The sequence below is a fragment of the Macrotis lagotis genome, chromosome X, assembly GCF_037893015.1.
Source record: "Macrotis lagotis isolate mMagLag1 chromosome X, bilby.v1.9.chrom.fasta, whole genome shotgun sequence".
Lineage (NCBI taxonomy): Eukaryota > Metazoa > Chordata > Mammalia > Peramelemorphia > Peramelidae > Macrotis > Macrotis lagotis.
This window is the reverse complement of record NC_133666.1, coordinates 339,622,826-339,633,831: the sequence shown is the minus strand read 5'-3', so window position 1 is coordinate 339,633,831 and position 11,006 is coordinate 339,622,826.

The window sequence follows — 11,006 nt, the reverse complement described above, 5'->3', positions numbered from 1 at the left end:
CAAACCAAATCGATCCTGAACTCATTGGTGAACTTATATTTGAACAGATGACTCGCATGTAAATAATAATAATGATAATAGCTCATATTCATATAAGAACTATTTATATGCCAGGTATAGAAAGCATTTAGAGTTAACCCTTGCAATATGCCTTGTATCAGGATAGCAAATCAAAATTTTATGTAATTTACTGTGTATTGTTAATTACTAATTGTTCTCATGAAGAGAAGAGAGGGGATTTCTATCAAATGGGGAATGACTGAACAAGTTGTGGCATATGATTTTGATGGAATAGTATTGTGCTATAAGAAATAATGAGCAAGATGGTTTCAGAAAAACCTGGGAAGATGTATATGAACTCTTGCATTGTGAACTGAGCAGAATGGGAACAATATTGAACACAATAACTGCAACATTGTAAGGTTGATTCTGGGAGAGACTCTGCTATTTTGATCCAAGACAATTACAAAGGACCCATGGTGAAAAACTCTATCTACCTCCCAAGAGTGTGAACTGATGAATTCTGAATGCAGATTGAAGTATTATGCTTTTTAAACTGTTTGTTATTTTTCTTGTTTTATTTTTGTCTGTGTGAGGTTTTTTTGGGCATCATGACTAATAAGGCAATACATTTTGCATGATCTTCCACATATTTAACTCAAATTACTTGCCTTCTCAAGGAGGTAGGAGAAGTGAAATGAAAGGAGAAAATTTGGAACTTAAAATTTTAATAAATAATTAGGTATTTTAGGTGTAATTGGATAATATGTAATGAAATAAATTTTAAGACAATAAAAGGAAAAACAAATCTGATTTCAAAATTCAGACTTCACTTATGGGGTAAATCATCAGAGTCAAGGATGCACTAGACTTCAAAATGCAGTAAGATGAGAGGTATATTTAATCACGAGTACTCTGGAGATCTTCCTCTTAGAATTAATTCACCAGGTTTCCATAAAGCCCTCCTTTTCTCCCTCTTTTGATCTGTTTTGATAACCATGTCATTTTCTCCTTCACAATGGGGCATATCATCATACCATTGTCATCATGTATTTTAATAGGTATGAATAATTGCATTAATTTAGGTGTCACAGATTAGTGAGGGTTCAATTAATATCTGTTCCCCATCTTTGACTCATGAATGAGGAATTGTTTCTAATAAGTCAATAAAGGAAACTGGATGACAGAGGTGTTTACATAGAAAGTGACCTGCTACATGTTTCTAAAGGCTACACAAAAAGGCAGGGATCTGACTTTTTTGTCCTAAATCATGTGTTCTGAACTTCAGTTCAGATTCTTCACACAGGTTACACAAAGGCACAGGAGTCCTTTATTCCATGCCTGATACATAAGTCATGATGAGAAATGAGCTGATGTTTACTCATACCCATCCTGAATTTACTCATTGATCTTTGAGACATTAGCAATTTTGATTTCTTAAAAAATTCACAATCTCTAGTGTCATCAAAGAGAAAAACATTTTTGTTTAAAACAGTTGTGTGTATGTGTAAAGATGATGATGTTTGTCCTTTGTTCTCAAAGAAAATCATGACATCAGGGAGATGACAAACACATGAATTGGATTTAAGTGGGGTGTGTTGCCTTTAACCACTAACCTCCACTGCTTCCTTTTAGTCTAAACTAAAAATCCCACTTTCCACAGGAAGCCGTCTCCAAGCCCTCATAATTTCAGTGTCATTCCTCTTTTAATTACTTCCTTTTTAATCTCTGTATAGTTTACTTTGTATATAGCTGTTTGCATGTTTTCAACAGGTAGGAAATGCATTTGCCCCTTTTTAAAATCTCCACCTAATAACACAGTACTTGGAAAATAGTAGGTACTAAATACATTTTTATTGATTAATTTCCCTAGTTCAGCAAATCAAGGGGTTCTTCAAATCTTCCACTATATTAACAAACAATAAACTAAATTGTACCTTATAATCACAATTCCTTGCAACCAATTATTCACTTATTAAAATGTTTTTACTATAAAGAAATCCTTTGAAAAAAGTATACCTGATTTTTTTTCCATATTTTCTCATAACTTTTTATGTATGTTGATTGTTCCCATAAAGAGGTTTCTAAATATAAGAAATAGGCATGTAGGTCAGTACTTATTGATTGCCTTTTAAAAATAGTACTAGTAATATTTTAAAATAATGATTTTAGTCAGCCTTTGATATATTCTTCTTCCCTGATATAGTTAATAAAATGTTTCCTCAATGCTTTCAAAATTATGTGGTTTCTGTCATGGATTATTTCTATTTGCTTTTAGTTATACCATAGTGTAGTAATAGTAGATTAGCCTTTAAAGCTCCAGGGTCTATCACTATATCCCTGAACACTTAACCTCTCTGTACCTCAATTTCCAAATCTATAAAAAGAAAATAATAATGATAATACCTATCTCACAGGGCAGATGTGAGAATCTGGTAGGATAATGTTTATCAAAAGCTTTGCAAAACTTAAAGCACTATATAAACATCACCTTATCTTTATTATTATTATTATTATTGTTATTACTATTACTATTACAATTGTAATCAGATTCTTCCATCTTTTAATACAGCTCAGATATAAATATGAGGCTAATTTTTTATCCTACTATTGTTCTTTTTAAATTTAAATTTCTTAAATTACACAAATGGATAAAATGACCGGAACACACATTTAAAAGAATATTGTTATTTAGTCTTCCATTGGCTCATTGGAAGTATGTTTTATTTGGCCTCTCAAGACGTCAGTTAAAGAAAATATTTGGGTTGGAGAATTTCTTGAAAACTGGTATTCATGCAATCACAAATTTTATTATTATATAGCCCTGGGAGCAAGCAAATACCACACACACACACACACACACACACACACACACACACACACACACAAAATATGGCAATATAAAAGACCAGAGGTTCATTCCCAGGAATGCAAGAAACAGAGAAGAAACACTCTCAGAGTTGGGGTTCAGGTGGTAAGATTAAATATTCTAAAATGCGCTTGCTTGAGGAAAAATTAATCAGTGATTGATTTCAATCATTTCCTAATCATATTCATATGTTGCAGAAAGTTCTCAAAATCTTTCATTGACACCAAGTTTGAGATGATCTTGGGTATGGAGAATTTCTTTATTGGGATCATAAGCTAGTGGAAGATTCAAGTGAGCCAGTACGAGAATGATTCAGGGTTCCTGAAGTAGGTCAAAAACTCATCCAATTAAAAAATTCTAAGTCTTATCTTCATTACTCAGAATTAACAATGGACAAATATAGCTGTCTATTTTATCTCCATGTTTCTAAGGGCATGAGGACCACTTGGTCTAAGTGACTATTGGAACCTTATCATCAAAATATGATATATGAAATCAGATTATAATAAGTAATAATATCAAATTGTACAGCAATTTGTTCAACAATCAGCAAATCAAACAGCAAAATTGTACATCAATAAATAACTTCAGTCTTCATCAGGATAACTTTTTAAATTATTTCTAATGGCAATAAGCATATTTTGAATTGCTATCATAAGACTTACTTCTAATCAAATCCATTTGATTAAACCATTTTTTTCAGATTTCCTTGATAGAATATTGTTTTTTTTTTATTTACTCTGTCACCCATGGACTACTTTTATTTCTACTTTTAGATTTTATCCATCTCGTACACTTTGTCCTAAGCAGAGGGGGGGGGGATTTTTTGGTTTTATTTTTAATTTTATATGCTTGTTGTCAGACCTTTTTACTGATTTGTTATGTAAGTTCTCTTAAGTTTTGAGAATAACTATCAATTCTTTTCAGTGTTTTTGATAAATAAATATTCAATTTTTCAAAGATAGTGGTTTCATGAGCCCAAGTTTTCATTAATGTTGCATTGGCTTTGTTTGGACACTTTCAATAGCCTCTGCAGTTCATTTTATCATGCCCCAAATTTGGATACCTATTAAGACTGATATTATGTAAAAGTTAATTGTTTTAAATGTATTCCTCTAAGCTTTTATTTTAGCATTCTGATCAGTCTCTTAACATAGCAAGCTTCAGCTTTTTTTCTTGTTCACCTTACACTGTATGTTTTGCCTAAAAAAGAAAAAAGGTAGTTTGAAATAAAACTGTCATTCATTGGTTCAGTATGGCCTTTGGATTCAAGGACAAACTCTTCAGTCCTTACTTTTCTTTGAGTCACATTTAGAAATTTAGAATAATATATTAAGGGAATTCAAATTACAGATTGGTGTCAATGGAAAAAGTTTTCATTTAGATGAAGTAATTATTTTATGTTTTTAGCAGTAGAAACAGCTGTTGTCATTCAAGTATATCAAATTATGTATTGTTTTGGTATAAATATTATTATTATAGTTATTATTACAACATTAGCAACACAATTATATTTCCTAGAAGATTGATGGGAGATCTATATAACTAAGGGGTTAGTAGATATTCCATAGAGTCCCTCTAGATTCTGTTTGGAGATGATAAGGGAGACTGATTCTAGACTCTTCAACTATCTTAACTATTCATATTAATCTTAAAGACTTTAGCAAACTATGAACCTTGGCTTGGGACAGACATGAATTTAAACTTCATTTCCCTTAACACCTTCCTTGCTTGACTTTGAAACTGTTTAGTCTTATTCTATAAGACTGACCCTCAGAATATATAACTTGAACCGAGTAAAATACAGAATTTGATTTTATTCTTATTTACTTTGGAACTGGGAATAATAAAGCCTAGACTTGATACTATGTTTTGTATGACATACATAAAATTTTGTAGGTGAAAGATTATGGCTTTAAGCCAATTTAGCATTTCACTGGTACAAACTAGCAACAACTGTCTAAAAATGAAAATGGAGAACTCAAATGCAGAATCATTGGCCTAGAAAGAACTGAGAGATTGTCTTATCCAGATCCCTGATAATAAGTAGAACAATCTTGATATTGCCAATATAATTGAATTTTCTCAACCAATCCCCCCCCTTCACCTCTGTTTTCCTCTTTCTCTTTGGAAGAGGGTGTTTCCACAAAATTTTAATTTTAAACCAGAAACAGAAACTGTGGTGCGTTATAAAAACATTCAGTCATAAGCAATTACTTCTATTCTCAAATATTCAGTTTCTTCAATAGCCTTCCTTCTCCCTGCTTATATTAAAAATATTTTGAACATTAAAATGGACTTTCTAAACTCTTAATATCCTCAGTGAACCTTTTTCCGTCACACACATCAAAGAAAAAGAGTTAATGTAAGACATTATCCACTTTGATGATTATTAAACCAACTATATACTAACAAATATGCTTGAATATATGTCCCTTGGCTTTTTTGCAATTTTCTTATATTTATTATATTCAACCCTTATTAAATCATATTCTGATATATGAATTTGATCCCAGAGTCTCAATGGCTATATCTCCCATAAGCAGAAGCTGGAAATTCATCATACATCAACTGGATGATGGACTCAAGTCCAAGGATCAGACTAACTCAATTTGTTTCCTATCAACAAAAACTGAGAATTTTTCACAAAGCTTTAAGGAAACAGAATCAGAATTTTTAAATCACAAGGAAATTCAAGCATTTGAATTGCCTTATTTAATTCCACTCCAGAAACACTTTCATTGCATACTGGATAGATGGCAATGAAAGTTTCCTGGTAGGGGAAAAATTCATGAATATTAAAGTCATAAAAATAAATGTATAGAAGGGACTTAAAATTAGCATTTTAAAATTGCATTGGTTTTTTTAATGCTACTGCCGAGAGTGGATCGGTTGCTCCCTGGATTATATTGCTCACTCCTAATGGGCAAGCTAATGCTTTGTGGGCATTACAGTGTCAATTAGTAAACTATACACTTTCAAAGTGGCTAAGTTGAAAGGAAGATGGTAAAAACAGCATGAGGAGTGGTGGCTGACAGTAACAGGCCGTTGGGAATCAGGAAGGTAGGGAGGAAGTTGACCTTCATATTTGTGAATCTTGCCACAAGATAATGAAAGAAATGTCTCTGACTCTTAATTTTTCATTGGCAGTGCCCCAAATGTACACAAGTACAGAACAAAGAAGCCACATTTTATCTCTCCAAGTTTTCTTCATTTTCAGATACACTCCAATAATTACAATATACTTTAAAATATCCCCCTCTGGCCATGACTTTCTGGACCTCCTTGCCTCAGCTCCTTCTCATGTAGTGATGTCCCTTAGCCTTAGTCATTTTATAGCATCTCCCCCCACCAAAGTTCCTTTTGTCCAATTGGGAAGTTCCTTCTGAGCCCCAATTGGGAAGTTCCTTCTGAGCCTCAATTTTTTGGGGGGGCAAATACTGGTCTTCCTCCCAGTTCTGTTTTGGACTCTATCTTCCCACCCTTGTTTTTCAGGTGTTTATCCATTTTTCCTTTTGTGTGTCTTCTCCTACCAAGTCCACCCCCCCCCCATAATTTTAACCTCTTGAAGGACAGAGAATGCTTTTATACCTACTTATAATTGTAAGTCAGGGCTTGGCACAGTGCTGCACACATAGCACGGGATGAATTATTGCTTTCTGTCTTCCTTCCTGCTAATCAAACCCTGATTTGTAGCATCTGCCAGTATCCAAGGTATAAATGCTTACACTGAAAGTTTAATAATCATTTCTCACTAACTGGCTCCAGCATAGCACTGGTTGCCTACTAAGGTCAAGAAATTCCTTCAATGATGATCTAAAGCCAGATATCAACTTGTAAGGGATCCTTGGATAAAGATAGAGCCCTGTGACCATTAAGAGCCCTTTACATTTTGTGATTTATGGGTCTAAAAGTTCTGATAAAGCTATTTAATTGAAAATTCATTTCAATAAGTTTCACTTGAAATGTATTGGTGTTGGGTAGTTTGCAGGAGGAAAGCTTGTTGGAAAACTAACATAGTCATTATCTTTCTCTTTCATCAGTTTTATTTATCATAGATCTGAGAGCAGATATTAATTAGGCCTATCTAGTTGACTTCCTTTATTTTATAGATGAGGAAACTGAAGCAAAAGGTATAGTGATTTGCAGGAAGAGCTTTAACCTAGGACTTCTGTTCCCAAATAAAGTTGTTCTTTTCACTTCATGTTATATTAGTAGAATTGAATAGATAAATGGATAGCTTATGCCAACCATGATCATTTTTTTTCCTCATAGAAACCATTCTTTCCTTGCTTCCTAGCTGTATTCAGACAAAATACTCCCTGGATTTTCAGTTTTTTTTAATTACAAACAAAAGTCTCATCTATTATAGTATTCTGTTTCATCAGGTAACAATAATAATGATCAAAGATGCCTCTAACCACTTGGTCATGTGGGTGACCAATAAGGTCCCAATTAAGGCTGCCAATTAGTACCTATTTGTATAGTTATAATCATATACTTGGCTTGGATTTTGGGATTCCACTCATCAGTTGAGAACAAGTCAAGGATTTCATATAAAGAAGAGCCATTGATTATTTTCCCACCAATCATGCTATTTCATTGCTCTTTATTCCAAAATAATGACTTAAAGCTAAATTTTTTTCCTTCTGGAACCTATGTTCAAGATAATGTATGTAATTGCTGAGTTCAGGAGTTCATTTTTAAAGAAATGCTATATATACTAATCAGAATAAACAATAATCTGATACTTAGAGCTGTATTACAAAGGGATAAAATAGTTGTCTAGTGATAGGACAATGCATGAAAATTAGCCCTCTTAAGCTTTCTAATTTTATTGTTGCATCATTAAACCATTTCAACTTCCTGTGTTTCATTGCTTCCAATATATTCTGTCTAAATTGTAGCCAACTTTGTGCTTTAGAGAAATTGGTTGTATTTCTATACTTTATCTAGTTAACAAAGGTAAGGGAATCAAGTCCAAGAGAAGTTCATACGTGTCCTGATTGGAATGATTTTCTGTATTCTTGGAGGAAAAGAAGAAATTACATGTTTTTCAGCATTCCCACCCTAAAATACAAAGCTTATGTGGAAATCAGAAGAGTCTGTTGGGTGATGGGATGTGTACAAAGATAAAATCCAAACTTGAACCACAGGAAAAAAAGGATGCACAAAAAGACCCTCAAAAAGAAATTGTGTTGTAAAGAGTATTTCTTTTTTTTTTTTTTTTGCAAGGCAAATGGGGGTTAAGTGGCTTGCCCAAGACCACACAACTAGGTAATTATTAAGTATCTAAGACCGTATTTGAACCCAGGTACTCCTGACTCCAGGGCCAGTGCTTTATCCACTACGCCACCTAGCCACCCTCAAGAGTATTTCTTTACTGAAAACCTGCACATATAAATAATAAATAGTACTAAGTAATAGAAATAATTTTTTTCAAAGCTAACTCGATTATAAAGGGGAAAAGTACTGCAAATAAAGAGAAATTTACCAAATCAAGAATAAATATTTCTATACTTGATATTGGTTCTGAAGTCTTGAAACCATAATTATTGTATTTCTTCAATTCATGTTTATTGGTGGAAATATAATGTTGCTGATTGTGTTTCTTTCCTTGATTATTCCTGTAAACTCAAACAATCTCTGCAGTCCACCAAAAATAACCCTAACTCAGTATTCTGTACCCCTTCCCTGATTTCCCAATTAACTTTGACAATAAGAAAACAGTTAATGAAAGGACAACAGAGAGAATGAAGGGGATAATTAAGGGAGGAAGGTAAGAAGTATGCTCTGTAATTATTGATGCTCGTTAAGTAGAAATGAAAAAGCAGAATTGAAGTGATGTAGGAAAACAAAAGATACAGTTTCATTCTATCTGATCCTTTCACACTAAGCACTAAAGGAACTCTCTTTGAGAAGATGGAAAATGAGCATTCAGTCTCTGGTTTATGTTGTTTTTTTTCAATATATTTCTTTTTCTGTTTACTCCACAGCAATTGCTTTTGAAATCACTCACTTCACTTATTAAAACTTCCCTTGTAGCAACACACATACACACACACACACAAATTAAACACAACTAACATGACTGTCTAATGGAATAGACTCTATTCTTATTATTCAGTTAATACCTTTCTTTTTTGTTCATTTTTTAAATTTATTTTTTTATTCTCATTTTGTACAAATGTTTTTTTTACATTAATAAAATATTCTTGTTTACAAGTAAACAAAATACCCCTCCTCCCCCATGAATATAGATAGACTTGTTTGGGCGAAAAAAGTAAAGGGGAGAGAAAAAAATTAAAATAAAAAATAATAATAGTAATAATTGTAGGTATGGCCAGGTGGCGCAATGGACGAAGCACTAGCCCTGGAGCCACAAGCACCCGAGTCCACATCCAGCCTCATAAACCCAACAATCACCCAGCCGTGTGACATGCAAGCCACCCGATCCCCACTGCCCTGCAAAAACCCCCAAAAAAAAGAAAGGAAAAAAAAGAACCAAAATAAAATAAAATAGTAATAATAGTAGGGGTGGCCAGGTGGCAGACAGAGCATTGGCCCTTGAGCCAGGAGCACCTGGGTCCAAATCTGGCCCCAGACACCCAAAGATCACCCCGCTATGTGGCCCCAGGCAGGCCATCCAGCCCCACTTGCCCTGCACCCTCCCCCAAATAATAATAACAAAAAATGTGCTTGAGTCTTTGTTCCAACACCAACAACTCTGTCATGGGTGGATCTCATTTTTTATGATAAGTCCATCACAAAAGTTATTTCCATATTTTTCCACCATTGCCATTGCTGATCGCAACTCCCTCCTTTCTTATTTCTCCACTACCATGTACTCTATTTTCTCTCTCCTTTCACTATGACTCTGCTGTAGGTTCGCTGAGTGGTACAGCAGACAGATCACTGGTCCTGGGGCCAAGAAACCCTGAGCCCCCGTGCCACCCCTTAGGCCCAGAATCCACCTGGCCCTATGGTCCTGGGCAGGCCTTCCATTCCCAGCCCCTTGGAATAAGTAAAAAAGAAAATGTGTTATATCTGGCCACTCTCCCCCCATGGTCTATCCTCTCCTCCCCCATTCACATCCCCACCCCTTCCCCCTGCTGCCCCCTCCTTCTTACTCCAGATGTCTATACCCCATTGAGTATATTTGCTGTTTCCTCTCCTAGCCATCTCTGATGAGAGCAAGGTTCCCTCATTCCCCCTTGCCTCCCCCCTTCCATATCATTGCAAGAGCTCATTGTAATAAAAAATATCGTATGTGAAATATCTTGGACTATTCCGCCTCTCCTTTTTCTTTCTCCCATTCCATTTCCATTTTTTTCTATTGACTCCATTTTACACCATATTTTATCTTGGAATTCAGCTTTCTCCTGTGCTTCAAGTATAAAAGCTCTCTCTACCTGCTCTATTAAGTGAGAAGGTTCATATGAGTATTATCAGTGTCATTTTCCTATGCAGGAATACATGCAGTTCATCCTCATTAAGTCCCTCATATTTCCCCCCTCTCCTCCAATCTCCATGCTTCACCTGGGTCCTGTATCTGAAGATCAAACCTTCTGTTCAGCTCTGGCCATTTCAAAAGGAACATTTGAAATTCCCCTGGTCCATTGAAAGTAAATCTTTTTCCCTGGAAGAGGACATTCAGCCTTGCTGGGTAGTTCATTCTTGGCTGCATTCTAAGCTCTCTTGCCTTCCGGTATATTGTATTCCAAGCCCTACGAGCTTCCAATGTAGCTGCTGCTAAGTCCTGTGTGATTCTGACTGTAGCTCCATGATATTTGAACTGATTTTCTCTTTGACTTGGGAGTTCTGGAACTTGGCTATAATATTCCTAGGGATTGGGTTTTTTGGGATCTCTTTCTCTGGGGAATCGGTGGATTCTCTCCATTTCTATTTTGCCCTCTGCTTCTAGAATATCAGGGCAATTTTCCTGTAGTAATTCTTTGAAAATGATGTCAAGGCTCTTTTCCTGATCATGACTTTCAGGTATTCCAATAATTTTCAAATTATCTTTCCTAAGTCTGTTTTCCATATCAGTTGTTTTTTCAATGAGATATTTCACATTTTCTTCCAAGTTTTCATTTTTTTGGTTTTGAAGTATTGATTCCTGATTTCTGTTAAATTC